This window comes from Mus musculus, chromosome 1 (assembly GCF_000001635.26).
Source record: "Mus musculus strain C57BL/6J chromosome 1, GRCm38.p6 C57BL/6J".
Lineage (NCBI taxonomy): Eukaryota > Metazoa > Chordata > Mammalia > Rodentia > Muridae > Mus > Mus musculus.
In genome coordinates, this window is record NC_000067.6 from 102,315,812 (window position 1) to 102,335,202 (window position 19,391).

The 19,391-nt window shown below is 37.5% G+C and overlaps 1 pseudogene; it reads left to right on the top strand.

The window, feature by feature from the left end:
* Positions 1 to 19,391, top strand: part of Gm3116 (predicted gene 3116) — a 199,362-nt pseudogene that overhangs the window by 166,714 nt on the left and 13,257 nt on the right.

Genomic DNA, 19,391 nt, shown 5'->3' on the forward strand with positions numbered 1-19,391 from the left:
CTCTGTAAGTACTAGAGAACATATCTTATAACACACACACACACAGGCACACACTTTACAAAAATTCTTGGTCATGATCTACATGATTTAGATGTAGAAAATGATTGACTCAATAGTAATACATTTATCCAAGAATTACAGACAATAATTGACAAGTGGTTCTTCATAAGACCAGAAAGTTTCTGCACAGCTACAGAAAGAATCACCCAAGTGAAGAGGAAGTCTACAGATGGAAGACAGTCTCTGCCAGCTCTTGAACTGACAGATAATGAATATCCAGAATATATGAGGAAATAAAAAGAAAGAAAAATACCAAGAGGGAAACAAATAAATATTTATTTCAAAAAATATGCTTTGGAGCTGAACAAGGAATTATTAAAAGAAGAAAAATGGCTAAGAAATATCTCAAAAAATGTTTATCATCACTAGCAATTGGGGAAATGCAAATCAAAACAGCTTTGAGATTTCATTTTGCTCCTTTCAGAATACCAAAGGTTAAAACAAACAAAGAAACAAACCAAAAAACAAAACAAAACAACAATAAACAACAAAGACTTGAGAGGAAGGAGGGAGAGGAAATTCTTATTCACTATTCATGTGATTGTGACCTGAATCCACAATTTTAGAAATCACTGTGAATTCACCAAAAGCAAAATCAATCAATCAATCAATCTAATCAATGACCCAGAAATACCAGTCACTGTATACGCCCAAAAGACAGCCATCTTAACATAAACTGCCTCAGCTATGGACACTGATGTTTTATTCACAATATCCTGGAAATAGAATTAATTTAAATGTCCTTCAACCAAGGAATGCATAATGAAAATGTGGTTCATATACACTATAGAATACTACTTAGCTGTAAAGACAAATGAAACCATGATTTCTTCCTTCCTTCCTTCCTTCCTTCCTTCCTTCCTTCCTTCCTTCCTTCCTTCCTCTCTCTCCCTCTCTCTCTCCCTCTCTCTCTCTCCTTCCTTCCTTCCATCATTCCTTCCTCCCTCCCTCCCTCCCTCCCTCCCTCCCTCCCTCCCTCCCTTCTTTCTTTCTTTCTTTCTTTCTTTCTTTCTTTCTTTCTTAAAGTTGGATGTAGTGCTTCACACCTTCAATTCCAGCACATTGAAGGCAGGGGCAGACAGATCTTTCAATTTGATGCCAGCCAGTTATGCCAAGTGATTTGCAGAGCAGCCAGGTCTAAACAAAGCGTGCTGTCTCAGGGAAAAAAAAAAGGAATTTGTAGGTAAATATATGAAACAAGAAGAAGTCATATTGAGTGAAGTAATTCAGACCAATAAGAACGAATACCACATGTTCTCACACATCTGATGCTCCTAGCTCTGAATCTTCCAATGTGAGTACATATCCTGTAGAATATATGAATATAGGAACTATAGAATCTAGAAAATTAGAGACAAATCATTCCTTGTTGGTGGGGTAATCAGAGGAGCAATAGAGAGGGAATAGCTGGTTATAAGTGATCTAAATGAGGCATATGGAAAAACTACTGTGGGCTTTAGTTAATGAGGAAAAAGAAAATAGAAACAGAAAAATCATGAAAAATATCATATGCAATTATAGCTATCTCTCATCTTGGCTATAAAATTCTGGGATCCCAAGCATGGGCTATTTGAATTTGGCTTTACATGTGTGCTAGAGGTGTAAACTCAAGCTGTCATGCTTGTGAGGGAAATGTTTTACCCACTGGGATATCTCCTCTGTCTAAAGGCATTTTAAATTTTATGTTGATCACAAATCAAAGAATTTGTTGATATTTTTAGGTAAAAAGATGAATTTCTAAAATATGAAATGAACTACAATTTAGATATTTTAGATTATAATTATGTTGGAGATTGAGAAGAGTTATACCTAGACTAATGTTTTATACTTTCATATTGTGATGATATAAAGAGGAAGAATGTTTTCATAGAAATAACAAAAGTCAAGCTTCTATTTTTTTAAATCAAATACAATATCCATAGATTCAAAAAATTGAACTAACATGATAAATAAGGACTGTACTCCAAATCACAGGTAGCTCATATGACAAGTTCTGCTCACTTGGCCCTCTTTTCTATATGCATTTCCATATGTGTATTGTATATGTCAGAGAAGATCAATACTATTATGTTCAGAGATTGAGAACTAATATACTTAAAGACACTATCAAGTGTATGCAAGTGAATAAAATAAGCATCTTAGGAAGATAATTGTGTGACATAGACATGTGATATGTGCATGTCTAAACAGTGAAATACAAGCCAGAAAGAGGCATGGAGAACCAACCAGGCTTGCTCAACTGCAAAGAGCTCACTGAGCACCATGCACAGATCTCGCAAACTTCTATAGAAATAGACAAAATGGTGTGTTTATTGTTGCATATAGCTTTTTGCTATCATGCCTTAGTTCCTAAAAATGGGCTTTGCTACAAAGCTCTGACCATCCTCCCTTGAATCCACAGATAACACATATACCACAGTTGTTCATTTTCAACTTCCCTTCGTGGCACAAATACTGAGTGCTACTATCTCCCTCCTGGAAAAAAAAATGTGCCCTTTATAATATTATTATCTCCACTCTGCCCACTTGCCCTAAACTTCAGTTGATAATTACATCCCCAACCACCCCCTATAGAAGTGGTTATGCCTCCCATTGTACCCAAGACCATGTATGTCTTGTCAATTTTACTCCATCAGAAGCCAGGCAAACTCCCTCTCTCCTTCCTTTTGTCTCTCTTTTCAGAGACCAGGAAGTCCCACTTGTTTAATATAATAAAAATCATTTTAAAAATTCAAAGTAGTTCTAACCTAAGAAATGCACCCTAGATTAACCTATAGTATCTACATGTACACAAATGTGGGGGGAGAGTAGGCAAAAAGAGAGAGAGAGAGTAATGGGACAGAGAGAGAAAGAGGGAGAAGAAACAAGTAGCTCACAAATAATAAAGCTTACTCTCATCCTGATACCCCCCCCAAAAAAAAATCATTCTGGCAGCACAATATCATATCTGTGGAGTTCTTGACAAACATAAAAAGATTTATTCTATTTATTATTTAAAACTAAGGTCCAAATATAGGGGCATTAAGATCATACTAATCAGGAGATACTGTTCCAATCTGAATTTCAAAAAGAAGGAGAAACTGAATGATTGCCAAATACTAGAGGAACCATGGCCTGTGATGTGACAAGGAAAACAGTGATCCTGGCTGAGAAGGCAGAGGTGATACCTGAGAAATGTGAAGTGGTAAAATTAATATTATGAAGATTTTAATAATGAAATTGCTTAGAATATACTCAGTTACACAAAGCAGAATTTAGCTAAAGGAACATTGTATCTAGTATTACTGGAAGATAAGTAATGTACTAACTAGGCTTGTTAAAAACTATAAGGGTTCATATTGATGTTTCTCCTATGGAACTAATCAGTACCCCCCCAGAGCTTCTTGGAACTATACCACCAATCAAAGAAAACATATGCTTGAACTTGTGACTGAAGCTGTGTATGTAGCAGAGGATGGCCTAGTCAGTCATCAATGAGAGGAAAGGTCCTTGGTCCTGGGAAGGCTCTATGCCCCAGTATAGGGGGATGGCAGGACCACAAATGGGTGTGGGTGGGTTGGGGAGCATAGGGACGGGGAGGAGGAGATAGGTGATTTTCAGAGGGGAAACTAGGAAATAGAATAACATGTGAAATGTAAATAAAGAAAATGTCTAATAAAAAAAAAAGAAAAAAGAAAAAAGAAAAAGAAAAGAAAAAAATCTACAAGTGTAAGAACTTTGTAACATAATTGGACTTTATAGTTGCTGCACATTTTTTTTTTTTTGGCTAATATTTGTTCATAAAGATTGATCTCCTATTAGGCTCCACCCCAACAACAAAAGGAGGTAACCCTCATAACTGGCCATTAGGCTCATTTTTAAATTAAGGAACATGACTCTAACAGGCAGTTTTCAAATCAGCAGCCCTGGATCTCAACCAGTGCCAAGTCACGGTCTTCCATTAAGTACCCTGTGCTATTATTAGGAAAAGAGCAGTTTTGCCAGGTGGGCAAGATGAACCTGCATAGCAATTATTGAAAATGAACAACATTTGTGAACTTCAGAAATATCTTGGGCATGTCCCATTGTCTAAGTGGCCAATAATGTTATTTCCTATCTCTGATTAAATTGTACAAAGAATAACCTGGACCAGCAACCTGAAAGACATGTAATGATGATTGCATATGTGAAAGGCATAAGCCTAAGGTTTGTGTGTGTGTGTGTGTGTGTGTGTGTGTGTGTGTGCTTCCATGTGTGCCCGTGGGCTTGCACACAAGCATGTGTTAGCAAAACCTTATATTCAAGTCTAGCATACTTTTGGGCATCAGGCAGAGCAAGATATGTCCTATATTAAATATATTTTCTCTTTATTAACCTTTAAGTGTATATAGTGATTGTTCAGTTGTAATGCATATTAAAACTAGAATAGCTGAGACAAAAAAAATAGTAAAAGAAAACCATAGAGGGCAAACGAAAGGATGGAAGAAGGAAAAGTGGGCATCAACACATTTCTTGCCCCCTGTCCTTAGCGAAATTGTGATTGCTAGGTGTTGGAAACAAAATCAAAAGAGGGGGGGGCCTGGGGGCCCTGGGGAAGAAGGGAAGGAAAAAGAGACCCACGCCCCGCCAGAGTTTCCCTATTCTCTGGTCAGTCAGGCATAGGAGGGCTGCTACCTACCCTATCTACTCATCCCTGGGTGGGCATTCCTCTATCCCACTCTTCAGGGGGTGGCCAAGGGGCAGCCCTGCCAGGGGACCTCCCCCCCACCAGCTACTTTGCTAAAGCCACCATGGTTGTCGGAGAGAGGGAATAGGGGAAGAAGTTTCCAACACTGACCAGAGTGTGCAGGGGGCCTTGATGGAGCAAAGCATAGACTCTATGGTTTCAGAGCTTTATTATAGAAATGCAGGGGAAAGAGAGAAGGAGAGAGAGAGAGAGAGAGAGAGAGAGAGAGAGAGAGAGAGAGAGAGAAAGAGAGAGAGAAAGAGAGAGAGAGAGAGAGAGAGAGAGAGAGAGAGAGAGAGAGAGAGAAGGAGGAGGAAAGAAGAAAAGAGAAAAGGAAGAGAGAGAGAAGTGTGAGAAGTGAGAGGACAAAGGAGTGAGAGTAAGAGAGCGAGGTGGGAGCTTAGCACCCCTTTTTATGGTCTTCACTGTTGCTAGGTAACTGGGAAGGAGTTTATCCTGAAGGTCAGAAGCTTGGGTCATTGCTTACATGACTACTGACCGTGCTTCTCTTGTGGGGGCTGTGGGAGGTGGTAAGTTAGGCAGGGGCTGGAGTTCCAGGACCATGAGGGAATGCCTACCATGCCATGTAGGTGAATTTTGACCATCAGGTTCAGACCTCAGCTCCACTTGAGACCAGCCTGCAATTCCCCACAGCTAGGGATGTTTGTAATGTCCTGTACAAACTCTGTCTGTGCCCTTTTCTTTTCTTTTCTTTTCTTTTCTTTTCTTTTCTTTTCTTTTCTTTTCTTTTCTTTTCTTTTCTTTTCTTTTCCCTTCCCTTCCCTTCCTTTTTCTTTCCCTTTCCCTTTCCCTTTCCCTTTTCTTTTCTTTTCTTTTCTTCTTTTCTTTTCTTTTCTTTTCTTTTCTTCATGTGCATATCTGTTGTGATACACAGGCATATTTCCACATATTTTGATACATGGGTGTGATGGTATGTACATATTTATGTACAAGTGCACGTAGCAGGCAGAGGTTGAGTTCAGGTGAGTTTCTTAATCAATTTTCCCTTTTCTTAAGTTAAGGCAGCATGGCTCAGCAATTTGACTATGTTACCTATCCATCTTGATTCTCTGATCCCATCTCTTGCTCTGGGTTCTATTATAGGAAGGTCACACACCCACCTGGATTTTAAAGAACAGATCTCTGCTTCTCACATTTTAGTTAAGGGCCTGATTCAGTAAGCTATCCCTCCACCCTTTAAGTGTAAAATTATCACAATATAGAAATTACAAAGTATACATCATTCTAGATTTCATGTTAGTAAATCTCTGAGTAGTGAAGAAAACAAGCAACAGCATTCCTCGGGGCAGAGCTTTTATGTGCACAACATTCCATGTGTTTCAATTAATGCTTCCTGCTGAACCACATGCCACAGAAAAAATAACAAGGTCCTCCAGATCTTGTCTTGCTGACTTATAGCTTTTTATAAGAAAGATGTAGGTGGACAGGAAAAAAAAATAAGAAAGTGCAGTTATAGAATCTTGCCCTCATAATTAATTTAGAGATTTTAGTTAAAATTTATATTAAGGAAATTCGTATGTAATTTGAGCTTTTAATATCACAGCAGCCATGTAGAATAAAATGGGGAAAAAAAGGAGCTGCCTGCCATGAAACTGGATGAAATAAAGCTCATGAATGACAGCTGCCATTCACTTTACATAATTTATTTCTATTTATTGGAAATTTATAATAAAGCAAAGTGGCTATTTATATCATTCCAAAAGACGGGCAATGGAACAGGAATACAAAATATAGGAACATAAATTAGGCTTAGCATAAGTAATTTGTGAATTATTGGCTTTCAGCTAAGTAAAGGTAGACAAAGAAAAATACAGATCCCATGAGTTGAGAAGATCATTTTTTTTTTTTTGCTTTGCACAAGGTGTGTTTGTGTGTGCTTTGTGTGTGTGTATGTGGAAATAAGTCTTATTTGTGGGGAGAGTGTCTTAGTGTCTTGGGTACATGAGGGGTATATGGTATACTTATACATGTGTTTGTGTGTTATGTCTGGTATGGAATTGAAAGAAAATTAAAATTCAAGGTCCACAACTCATGCAGCTTGCTAGTTAGGAGGGCTTTTGGGGCCTAGAACAAAGAACGAAGGCTGTTGCTGTTAAGTCATCTCAGGAACCAACTAGCCATTAAGATAGAAAAGACATACAAGAATGTCCAGACTGACCTGGTGCCTCCCTATGTCCAGCCCTTCTGACATGGGTTAAATGTTAACCAGATGCTCTGCTGTTACCTCTATCTGCATGCACAGTTTGCTGATGTTTAAACTGTCCAATTGTGTGAAGCCGCACCAATTCTTCCCCTACCCTGACTCTTTTCCTATATTAACCCCTAATTTTGAGCCTCGTGGTATACACCACTGTCTCCTGCATAAGATACATGTTGGCCCGGAGCTCCATCATTAAACTACCTCTTGTGTTTGCATCAAGACATTCTCTCGTGATTCTTTGGGTGTGTGCTATCTCATGACTCGGGTGGGGGTATCCCCATGGAGGTCTTTCAGTATTTAGAAGGTATGGGTGTGGGTGTGCTGTGATCATGTTTATAATCCTATGTGTTTGCACATACCTTTGCAAATGTGAGAAAACATATGTGGAACCCAGAGGTTGATAATGGATGTTTATTTCAATGGTTCTTCAACATATTCCTTAAGTCCTTGCTTTACTGTACCTGGGGGTCACTGGTGGCTCACCGACTCCAGGAAGTCATTTGTCTCTGCTTTCTTATACCCCCCTTTTTTATGGAGGTGTCAGGGAATTGAGTTCAGATCCTCATTTTGCATGATGGGCAGTTTACTGATGAAGTGATTTCCTTTGGACTTTTAAAAGATTTTTTCAGCAGCTCTAGCGCTGCATACAAATTAATATATGGGAATATGCTGACCTTACTGCCTGCTCTTGTTGTAAAGATGTGTTGGCACTATGATTGAAAAATTGTGTTTAATGGTTGGCAGTTTATGGTTCAATAAATTATTCCTTTTTATGAACATACTTTTATAAATGTTGTGGTAATTCTCTAACCCAAATATGCCCTGGCAATGAAAACACGACTCAATTAATATGAATACAAGCTGTGCGCCTAGATTGGGCAGATTTAACACTACACTACCATCTTCCCCATCTATGAGACTCCTTTTAAGTTGAGGTTTCTCCAGACCACATGCTTCTGCTCCACTTTCCTTCCACCTTTCCTCCTCCTCAGTACCCCCCCCACTCCTCCTTCTTCTCTCTCTCAACTTTCAGCTCCATGTTCACTGGCTCTAGCCTTTATTTTACACATTAAGATAGAAAGAAGGTTTACAGGAAATCACCTGAGTGCTGACTCATTTCTTGTTTGCAACCCCTCACAGGAGAATAGAATAAGCATCAAATTACAAATAGCCCCAGAGCTAAGAACAACACCTTTTTATATTTTAATGTCCCATTCCTTCTATATCTGACAAGGTCCTTACTTTGGTGAATATTCACAAGGCTCAGATGAGCAAAATTCTTCTTCTTAAACTTAAGAAGTTAGTGGAAATGACTTTAAGAGTGTTTCAGTGTGACAGGCTTCCATTTACAGAGAAATGGTGGGGAAGAGGCTCCTGATTGATCTTCCCCTACTCATTTCCTGTATTTAATTAGAAATACTGACAAAGGTAGACAGGTTTCTCCTGAGGTTTAGGGTAGGGAGTGAAGCTGAGTCTTCTATCTGAATCAAAGTCACATTTAGATTTTAGAGCATTAAAGTAAAAAATGTTCAGAATTAATATCAAAGTCTGATAGTGGAAAGAGGTGGGGAAATGTTTGTTTAAAGCCTCATGGCTGCTCCAGTAAGATTTTAGAGCTAACAATGTTGTAATATTTTCATGTGTACTTTTCAAAACTTTTCTGCATATACAATCATGAATTTGCCTAACTGTTTCTCAGGACATGGACCTGCTGTTAAGTAACATATAACTATAAATGTAAAGAAATATGTAGTTTCAAAAGGCTTTTACTCTATGCATATGTTTTTTAATTTTGTGTACTAAATATGTCATTATGATTTATGATACTTGCTGAGAAGAATTTCTCAGTGAGGAACTATTTAGGCCTGTGGTCATCCCTAGGGAATGGTTCTGTTTATTAACTGATCCCCCACATTATACTTGCACTATTCCTAAGACTGAACTCTACCTACATAAAGAAAGGTAGCTAAGACCAAGCAAGCTGGCAGTATGGAGTCATTTGATAACTTTGAATTATAAGCCTAATTAACACTTTTCTCCCAGAATTTGCCTTTAATTCTTATGTTTTATCACAGCAGCTCCCATGAAACTGTAACAATGTTTTCAGTGTTCCTTTTGTATTTTAACCATCCTTGATTTGGGGACAATAATGTTGAGAAAAATTAGGCATTTGTATTTGAAAGACTTTATGAACCTGATCCTAGTGGATGGGAATGTATATTCTGTTACTAATGAAGGAGATTCTGTAGTTCACAGTATGCTAATGAGCTTGCCTGTTTTATGAGATGCTACATTGTGGGGAGGTAGTGCTGCATCCAGGGACTGTTGACATCCATAGATATTGCTTATAGTATGTTTACAATTTTAGACAGCAGCTTTTGGGCCATGAAAGATGATTCAATTAGTAAACGACTTACTTCTCAGGCATAATGGATTGAGTTTGAATCCTTTGTACCCACTTAAAAAGCTATACATATTGATATGTGCCTGCAATCTGAGCACAGCTAGAAGGCACAGGAAAGTCCCAAGGGTTTGCTGGCCAGAAGTTCTGACAATCTGAATGCTCCAGAATGATTGAGAGGTATTGTCTCAAAGAGTAATGTGAAAAGCAATAGAGAAAGATACCCAGAAATCAATCTTTGTTCATGAATTTCAGTATAACCCCACCTACACCCCAACCCCATTCCACACAATCATTCCTATACACCACACACTTAAACAGAATGCACAGTTCTCAAATCAGAGTACCATACACAGATAAACAAACAGACCTACCAGCCCCACATACATATTAACTTAATGATCAATATAGAATACAAAAAGAAAGACTTTGATCACAGAAAGAAAAGTCATTGATAAATAATTGTATGTGTTGTATGTTTTTGCCTCTATCATATCTTTGTCTTTATTATAAAGAGAAGCAGTGCTGGGCGGTGGTAGCATACACCTTTAATCCCAGCACTTGGGAGGCAGAGACAGGTGGATTTCTGAGTTCGAGGCCTGCCTGGTCTACAAAGTGAGTTCCAGGACAGCCAGGGCTATACAAAGAAACCCTGTCTCGAAAAAACCAAAACCAAAAACCAAACAAAATAAATAAATAAAGTAATAATGTTAAATATTAAAAAATAATAAATAAAGAGAAGCAGTATGTTATTTATTTTTCTTATCATTATCAAATATTTAACCAAAACCAAAGGAAAAATTAAACAAAAACTTCTTACAGAATTAAATTTATTTTATATATAGTTTGAGGGTACAGTCTATTGTGGGTTGAAGGCTTAGAAAACAGGAGCTGGAGGCAGCTGTTCACATTGTATTTACCATCAGGTACCACAAAATAGTGGCCTATTCCATTGGAATGGAGATTCACACACTTAGGGGGAATCTTCCTTCCTCTATTAAACCTTCCAGGAAACTCTTATGAATACATCCAGAGGTATGTTTCTATGGTAATCCTAAATACCTTAAAGTTGACGATTAAGATTAACCATAGTGGACTGTATCTTTAAACACAACAAAATAGAATCATACAAAAAATGAGCAAATTTCCTGATTCCAAAATCTATTTGATTGCAGCCTTGAGATTCTAATCTAAATACATTTAAGACTAACATACAAGTCCTTTATAACCTCCTGATGATGCCAAAATTGAATATATATGTTCATACAAAGCAAAAGTTGTGTTTCTTAATCTTTAATTTTGATCTTCCTCTGCTATTTCATTTTCTTAGTCATATGAGGCAGAGATAACAACAGTGACAGGTGCAACACCAGGCCTTTTATATTCCCTGATTTTCTTCCTTGCCTGTCTTGCCCCACCTGCAACACCATTTCTCACAGGTGAGTAACAGTCAAGTTGAAGGATCCAGAAGAAGACAAGGATGCCATATGGACTTAAGGATAAGACAAATGCCTAACTGGGTTAAGTTGTTCTCACAAACAGCTGGTACTTGGCAAATGATTAGAGGTCACTTTGAAAACAGCATGGGCCTCTCCATCAAGGATACAGTCTTTTATTACACCCTGAGGTTTTTCAGGAAAAGCCAACAATGTTTTGTCCTTTCTTAAAGATATATATTACCCTCTGCTTCTGAGTTTGAAAGGAAAGTACTGTGCAACTGAAGGGAGTCTGATACTACAAGTCTTAAAAAGGTACAAATCTCTTCTTGTTGCCCACACAAAAAAACTTCACACCATGGAAAATATATTTAAGCAGTACTACCCAACACAATCCAATATCCTAAGGTAATTCAGGGCTATGTCTCAGAAATACAGGGGTTTGACTCCAGTACAGCATGGGAGAAAGAAAAGTTTACTGAACATACTTCTCCTGCTTTACTTACTCTAGGCATTTCACTGTCATTTTTTAACCAGTCCACTCAGTGAACTTGAATGCAAACCAGTGTACAAAGGAATCCCAGCCAAAGAATCAAGAAACCAAGTCCTACAGATAAATTAACATGGCGTCTGTGCTTGCCCTAACCACAGAGGAACTAATAGGAGAGCAATAGATGCCACTGCAGTGAACACAGAATAAGCAGTGAACACTCGGCTGTCATTTGCTTGCCACACAGGATGCTCAGCAGTTTTCACATAGCATTTCTCAAAACCCACTTCAATACTATAAATATGGCATTATTCATGGTATTGATGGACAAAAGTTGAAGGTCTTCCATTCAACTCACTTGCTGTAATGGTACAATGTAATCATATGTTAAAGTAAGTTTTTATTTTCAGTTTGCCACAATCTAGAGTCATCTCAGTGTTGGAGCCTTTAGATTACGCTAGGCTTTGAGCACGTCTGTGGAAATTTTCTCAATTGTGTCATTGAGATAGGAGGACCTGTCTACTATGGATAGCAGGGAATCCTAAACTATAAAGTATAGAGAGGGGGCTGAGCATAAATAGGTTTGTTTTTTTTCTTTTTTGTTTCTTTCTTCTGAGTGGATGTGATATGGCATGGTCTTTTAGATTCCTGCCTTGGCGACTTTCAAACAATGGTGAACTATATCCTAGAAATGTGAGCAAAAATAAGCCATTTCTTTTCTAAAATGCATTTAGAGTATTTTATAATAGTCACAAGCTTTAATGCATCATATAAGGAAATTACTCTGCAATTTATGGTTCCTTTTTATCTTACATAGGTATTTCCCATGGATCAGGATATCTATTTTCCTTTCAGAACTTCAAATTTTGGGTCTTAATTGACACTTACCAATAAATAAGCAACAACCATAGTTATTGCTGACTGCATGGAGCGGTAATTATATGGATTTAAGTAACAAGGAATGGGGATAATGTCAGAAGTTCCAGGTCAGCCTGAATATCTTCAATTATATAAGTATATTGTGGTTCTCAATAAGAGTGACCACATCAGAAGAGTTCAATCTGCTTGCGGTACTCTCTTCAGACACTAGCACAGATAGACTACAATGCTCCATTTTATTCCTTCATGTTTATTTGTCATACTGTATTTCTCCATTTCTGTTGCTTGCCTTTTGGCTATGGAGTCCTACAGAACTCACCATTCATCATGCATCTTTGCAGTATCCTGTAACTTGGATGCACTGATATTGATGGCATGAATATGTGACTCAGTGAATAAATGAACTGCCTGGGGTGATTATACCAGGGGATGTGTGCCCTGTTGACCCGGAACACAGGATTGTATTTTCTGTAGAGTGATGGATGGTAGCAACTTCCTCTCTGTCACAAACACATGTTCTATTGCTTCCAAACCTCAGAATTTCTGTGGTATCTCCTTCAAACTTGTTAGTACTACTGAATACTATTGCTTACATTTCTTCTCCACTGTGTTAAGATCTTGCAATGCAAGGAGAGGAGGCCCATGTCCTCTGGGGACCTGCAACACACTTTATCTGATTTGATTGAAAATCAAGACTAAAATTTGTAAGTTTGGCAGTCATCCAATCCAGTTTCCATCCTCAAAGAAATTGCCTTCATGACAATTCTACAAAGGTGTATAATGTTGCTCCTGCAACATCTAATCTATATTTTTAAGCTGCCCTTCCCTTAAGAATATGTTTTTATTGTTTTAAGCAGAATCCTCCTTACAATAGAGTTTTCCAATATGTTCTACCTCTGTGCCTTCCACTTAAAAAAGAAATCAAATATTTGTCCATTAGTATCTTTGCAAACAACTTTTCTTTACCATAAAGAATAAACCCAACATAATTAACATAAAACATGAGTTTATTCTGATTCATATTTTACAACATATATAGTCCATGGCTTATTGGTCCCATCCCTTCAATCTCATGGATGTCAGGAATACATACCATATAAAGCAATGAGAGACAGAGGGAGATGTGTGTCCCAAAATCCTTTTCATGTCACATTCCAGTAGCTCAGCATCCTTCCTTTATATTCTGTCTTATATATTCTACCACCTATCAATAGTGTGAGGCCAAACACCAAATCTTTAATGTATGGACAGGTCTCTGGTGACATTACCATTCCAAACAGAAGCACTGTGTGATAGATATTTTATGTACTTATTCACCATACCTTCTACCCTACACTTTATAGGATTGTCTCAATCTCACTGAGCAAATGGCTTTCTAGTAAACTAACCACTTCTGATCAAGTTCTCTAAATGTCCTTCTGAAAAGATGCCAGTTTCCCTTGTATACCCAATGTTTCTGGGCACTACAAAGTTAGGAGTCAAAGCCCTCATCCTGATATAATGGCATTTGGAAATGAGACCTTGGAAAGTAATCAAATTATCATGGCTGGGTTAGTTCTACCACAATGCTCTTTTGATGGATATAATATAATTCTCAAGGCCATGTAAATTCAGTAGAAAAGAAGTCTATATTGGTCATGCTTCTGTAGGCCTGAAAGTTCAAGATCATGTCCTCATACTTCCCTAACTCAAATCAAAAAGTGGAAAAGTACACGTGTCAGAGTGAAATGGTTAAAGTCTGATGATCAGGGTCCCACAGTCACCTGCCAGACATAGATCCAAATCATTTTCTTCAAACTGTACTAGGCTCCAATGAAATATCTGTGCTCATGCCTGAAGTGTCCCCCATAGGAATCATGACCAATGTTTTACTTTTCTCTGTGGTAATACCACAATTTCATCTTGGAGTGGAAATTACCTTAGTCCTATTGCTATGGCATCTAATTAAGAGATGCATACAGTGTTGATCCATCTATGGTGATGGTGAGTGATCTTAAGCTTAATACATTTCATTTCCTAAGGCTTTACATTAGCTGGGATTCAGAAAGATGGGCACAGTGTCAATTCTCCTGGTGGGGATAGTGAAGCCATGGAGATGCATCAAAGGCCTCTAAGAGCCTCCAGTAATTTTACTAGGATCCATAATTTTGCATAATATTTTTTAATATCTGAGCATTTGCCTAGACATCCAATATCCAGTTCTACACACAGCCCTAATATCATTAGCCAGACAATATTCACAGTAGAGTCTTCAGTACTAGTTTCTAGATGGAAGACAATCCCAGAAATGTAAACTGAAAATGCAGAACAGGAGATAAAAAAGGAGTAGTGTAAAACTGGTCACTTTTCCTCAAAACATTCTTAGACTGTGGGAAGCTACTGGATTTTCTATTATCTTGTGAAAGATGGAAGAATAAGATTCAATCCTCTCTTTTAAAGATTTCTCATATATCATAGGCTGCTCTCTAATTCATTTTGTAACTAAAACTGGTCCTGATCCTTCTTATTCTAACTTGTCAGTGCTGGGATTAGAGAAATGGAACCCCACATCTGATTTACATGACATAAAAGATGATCCTGAGGCATTGTACATGTTAGACAAATACTTCAACAGCAAAGCTCTTTCCCAAGGCAAGAATTATTGTTTTACTCCCAACATTCTCAGTGAAGCCTCTGATCATAGATTAGAGGCTGAAAAAGCATACCTCAAGACCTGGGGTCAGATGTGTGGTTTTGTCCTGATACATACTCTATCACATTTCATCTGGCAGAATGAAGGTCTGTGGGGCAGCTACCATAGAAGGACCCACACGACTCTAGAGGCTCCAATGTGCAAGTAACACAAAGCTCTGCAGAAGACCCACTAGGAGACTAGCCCATGGCCATATGGTAGCCCCTGAATGCAGTTTTGAACAGCTATTGCAGGCCATGTCTCCCCTGAACACACACCCCCCCCCCTCTCTCTGTGTCGGTGTGTGAGTATCCATGTGTATTTGTATGAGTGTTCATATATGTCTGTATGTTTGCTTTTCAAGGCTATAGGTAACATTAACTAGCTAATTAACTGGCATTCAGTGATGAGGCTAGGATAGGTGCCCAAGGATCCACCTGTCCTTGCCTAAACAGTGCTAAGACTACAAATATACTTTATTATGCCCACATTTTCAAATGGAATATGAGGATCAAAATTATCTCTTTGTTCATGCACAACTATTTTCTTGACTGAGCTATCATTCCAGCCTGAGCTGTTTTCTTTCTGTGCTTAAAAAAGGCCTATGTCCTATGTTTTTAAATAGCTTAAGAAACAGAGTTTGAAGTCAGTCTGGTCTAAAGAGTGAGTTCCAGGACAGCCAGGGCTACACAGAGAAACCCTGTCTCAAAAAAAAAAAAAAAAAAGAACGAAAGAAAGAAATATTCTGAGCACATACATTCATTCATTGGGGCGTTATTCTAAGCCATGTACCGGACTGTAGGTTTGTAAAGAGTGTGGACATCCTTCGTTTTTCTTTACAATTACATGTTCACCTGTGGATACTTGATTCCATCTATCCCAGCTTGACTTCAAGCTCTGAACATGGAGCATTCTTTACATGCATTTTCCAATACCCCAGGATACATAGAATTCCAAGTTCAGGTAAGACACTAGGCTCTATCCATTCCAAAGTAACTGGGATTCACCACTAAAAGACTACCAGCTACAGGAGTTACACACACTCCCAAGTATAGGTTGTTTTCCAGGATCCCATTTCAGTACTACCAAACTCTACATGGAATACAGTAAAAGAAACAAAGCTTGTAAAAACAATACAAAAAAACCAAACAGTTATATTTTTCATATAAGTCATATTTAGGTCCCAATAAGAAACACAAACAAGGAACTGGAAATTTTAATATAATATCTTGCTTGAAAGAAACCAACTAAGAGGAAAGTAAGAGTGTATATTACAGTGTAAAATGAATAAATATATAAATAAAGTAACTGTGGTACTGCAATTTGGATGAGGAAACTGATCTGGAAATGAAATCTAATTCTATGTGTTTCTTTTGAGATTTGTATTGAAATTCCTCTCAGTTTTCTGATGCTGGTTACTTAGAAAAAAGGTAAGCAGAAAAAGTTGATTTATTTAATTGCCTACATTGGGAAAAAATAAAACAAAAAATCAGAAAGGTCCTATACCTCCTCCACTCTCAAGTCTATTTTCAGTGTCTTGATGTTAATCTCAGGACTGAATACAGATAAGAAGTGCTTATTTTATGCTCATTTAACTCATATTCCACCCAAAATCTTCAATACGATTAAATATTCTTCCATACTTATCAAATTAAGATTACCTTAGTTTTTTTTAGAAGAAGGGCTTGCATAACACGTACATTAATTTCTCAAAGTGGAGATTCTGCCTCAGTTACTCTGAGGCATGACAAAAAAAAATCCCTTCCTTCCACAAACTGTGAATAACCATAAAGGAGGATCTGCATTCCATAACTTTGCAAAACAAACAAACAAACAGAATGATCAGAAGAATCAAGGAAATATTTTGGTTGTTCACAGAGGAGATGGTCATCAAATAGTCTCTTTAAACTTGCAAAACCACAAACACAAGTATCACCAAGACAAAAAAAAAAACAAGAACCCAACTGGATCATTCCAGTGACAAGTCTTTTACTGACTTGATAACCAGCTAAAGTAACTATTTTCTCAACTATGTTACTATTTCTCAAATAATTTATCAATTCAATATCCATGTCTGCTTCCTCTTTATGTTTTTAGTGCTTTTGATTTTATCTACCTTCTCTTATCGACTCCCCCTCCCCTTTCTTATTTTCACTAAATAGCCTGGTAGCACACACTGATGAGTGTCACACTGACAGGAATGAAGATATTCTTTGGAAACACTTCCACCTCTCCATTTCTTTCAGACTTTTGAAACAATGGAAAAAACCAGAATTTCCAAGAATTTCCTGCTTAAATGGATGTAGAAGGCTGAAGCCTGGTGCCAGCCAAAATGGCACTTGTCTTCTGAAAAAAAAAAAAAATTCACATACTTTGGACAACATATTGTTCTACCCCAAATAGTGATAAGTTAATGTGGGGAAAGAGCACACCTTGATGAGGACTACTCAGCTGTATATACTTCTTGTCTCTCTTCAGACCTGAACTTCACAAGACAGAAAATAGACTTGGATGTGAAGCAATCATAGACCTACCTTGCTACTTTTCCCAAGGTAGCCAATTAAATAAATGACCTTTTAATGCTTTAACTACTAATTTGTGCTTTGAACTGGCCTATGGAAGACAGTTGGCTGACCCTGACAACTCCAGTAATATGATATGCTAACTCTACTGGTAGGGTTTCGTATATTCTCACATGGCAGGAGGGATAATTACCAACAACAGAATGACCTATGCAAACAACAACACCATAGCCTACTAGTTCTTGTCTACACTTCTGGACCACCAGGCTGGCCTACCCACACAAAAGGAAGTTGTGAAAAAAGAATACTGAAGTGTGCAGTAGCAGAGTATACTAGGAGGTCCTAACTAAAGGAAAATTAGAAACCTGGGACACATGATTTCTTCTAGAAACTAAGACAGACTGGCTAGATACAGGAATGCTTGTCCTCAACTGTATCAGCAGAAACATGTCTTCAACTTTGTAAGAATAAGTGTTTTTGGTTTTTTTTTCTTTTTTCAATGAAACACACAAAAAGTATTTGCCTAGTCCTTTCAGTGCCAGAATAATTAATGGTTTATTAGTTTGTTTTATGAGATACGTGAATGATATGATATAAAAACACAAAATGAGGTCCAGCAATATTTTTGAGGAATATTAGGAAAGTCAAAACCATCTACAAAATCATAAGACTGAAACTTAGTACGTCTCTAGCAGTATTTCTGGAAGGGTGACTAATATATATATGGTAAATATTCAGGTCAGAGTTCTTGATTCTAACAAAAATTTTAAATATCAGTGGAAAATTTAAATTTTGGGTATCAAGTACCATCCTATTGAAATTGTTTCTAGTGTAACAGAAAAATACACTTCCACATAAAATATACCAAAATGTATCAAAAAGTGTTTAGAGAGACAGGATAGATAGAAGTTTTTAGCCAATTCAGATAGGGTGATTCAAATAGAAAATACAGATAATAAGAAATGGGAAGGGGATACAGTCTGATCAAGGATGGAGCAATTAAAGTCAGTGGATTGTGTTACACTCTGTGGTATTTCTCTTTAATTCTTATCCTGACAAAATTTACAGTCACTTCAGAATAGGGTCTGAATGAGTGATTTTGTACACTGTGTTGCCCTGCAGAGAGATTATTTTAAATCAGATAATTGATGTAAGAAGTCTCAGATAGTGTTGATACTATTTCCTAGAGTGGGAATTTTGAGCTGTGTAAGAGTAGAGAGAAATCAAGATAAGCACAAGCATTCAGGCAAAATATCAGGCATGTATGGGTTCAGTTCTCTTTCCTTATATCTGAATATGATGTGAATGGATGTTTCAGGTTCCTGGTACCTTGATTTCCCTGCAAGGAGGGAGTGTAACTCAGAATTATAACCTAAAAGAAACCCTTTCTATACTAAGTTTTGCATTGACAAGGTATTGTGTCACAGCAACAGAAATGAAACAAGGACACTCCTTATACCAGCTCTTTCCCAGACAATAACATAACAAGACAATAATAATGTTTAAAGGACCTTACTCTAGAGAACACACAGAAAGTGCCAGAGACTGTCTTGTTAGCTCTGTGCTCTTACGTTCTTAGCAGAAAGTGAGAAGGTGAAATCAGGTTTATGGGACATGTGCAAGAAGCAAGAGTAATCAAATATTGCTGAGACAAAGAAAGATGTGAGAGGATCATGAATATAGATGAAAGACAAGCTAAAGTGATTTCCCCCATCGCTCCTCTGTGTCCAGAAAATTTAAATTGAGGCATAAAGATATTTATCATGGGAATCTTTTAAAGGTACAATTAGCATTTTATTATACACAAAAATTGCTTACTGTAAAAGCTGACAAGGAAAGGTCACATAATCCAAACAGGATGGAATGTTATATGCTCAACAATTAGCCCTGGTGATGGGAAGAAATGGTCTTGATTGCCTTTGAAAAGAAAAAAGTGAGGTTAAAAGATGGTTAATCCTTTTAACCAGTTGTCTTTATAAATCTCTGCAAATAGGTTAGATAAATGA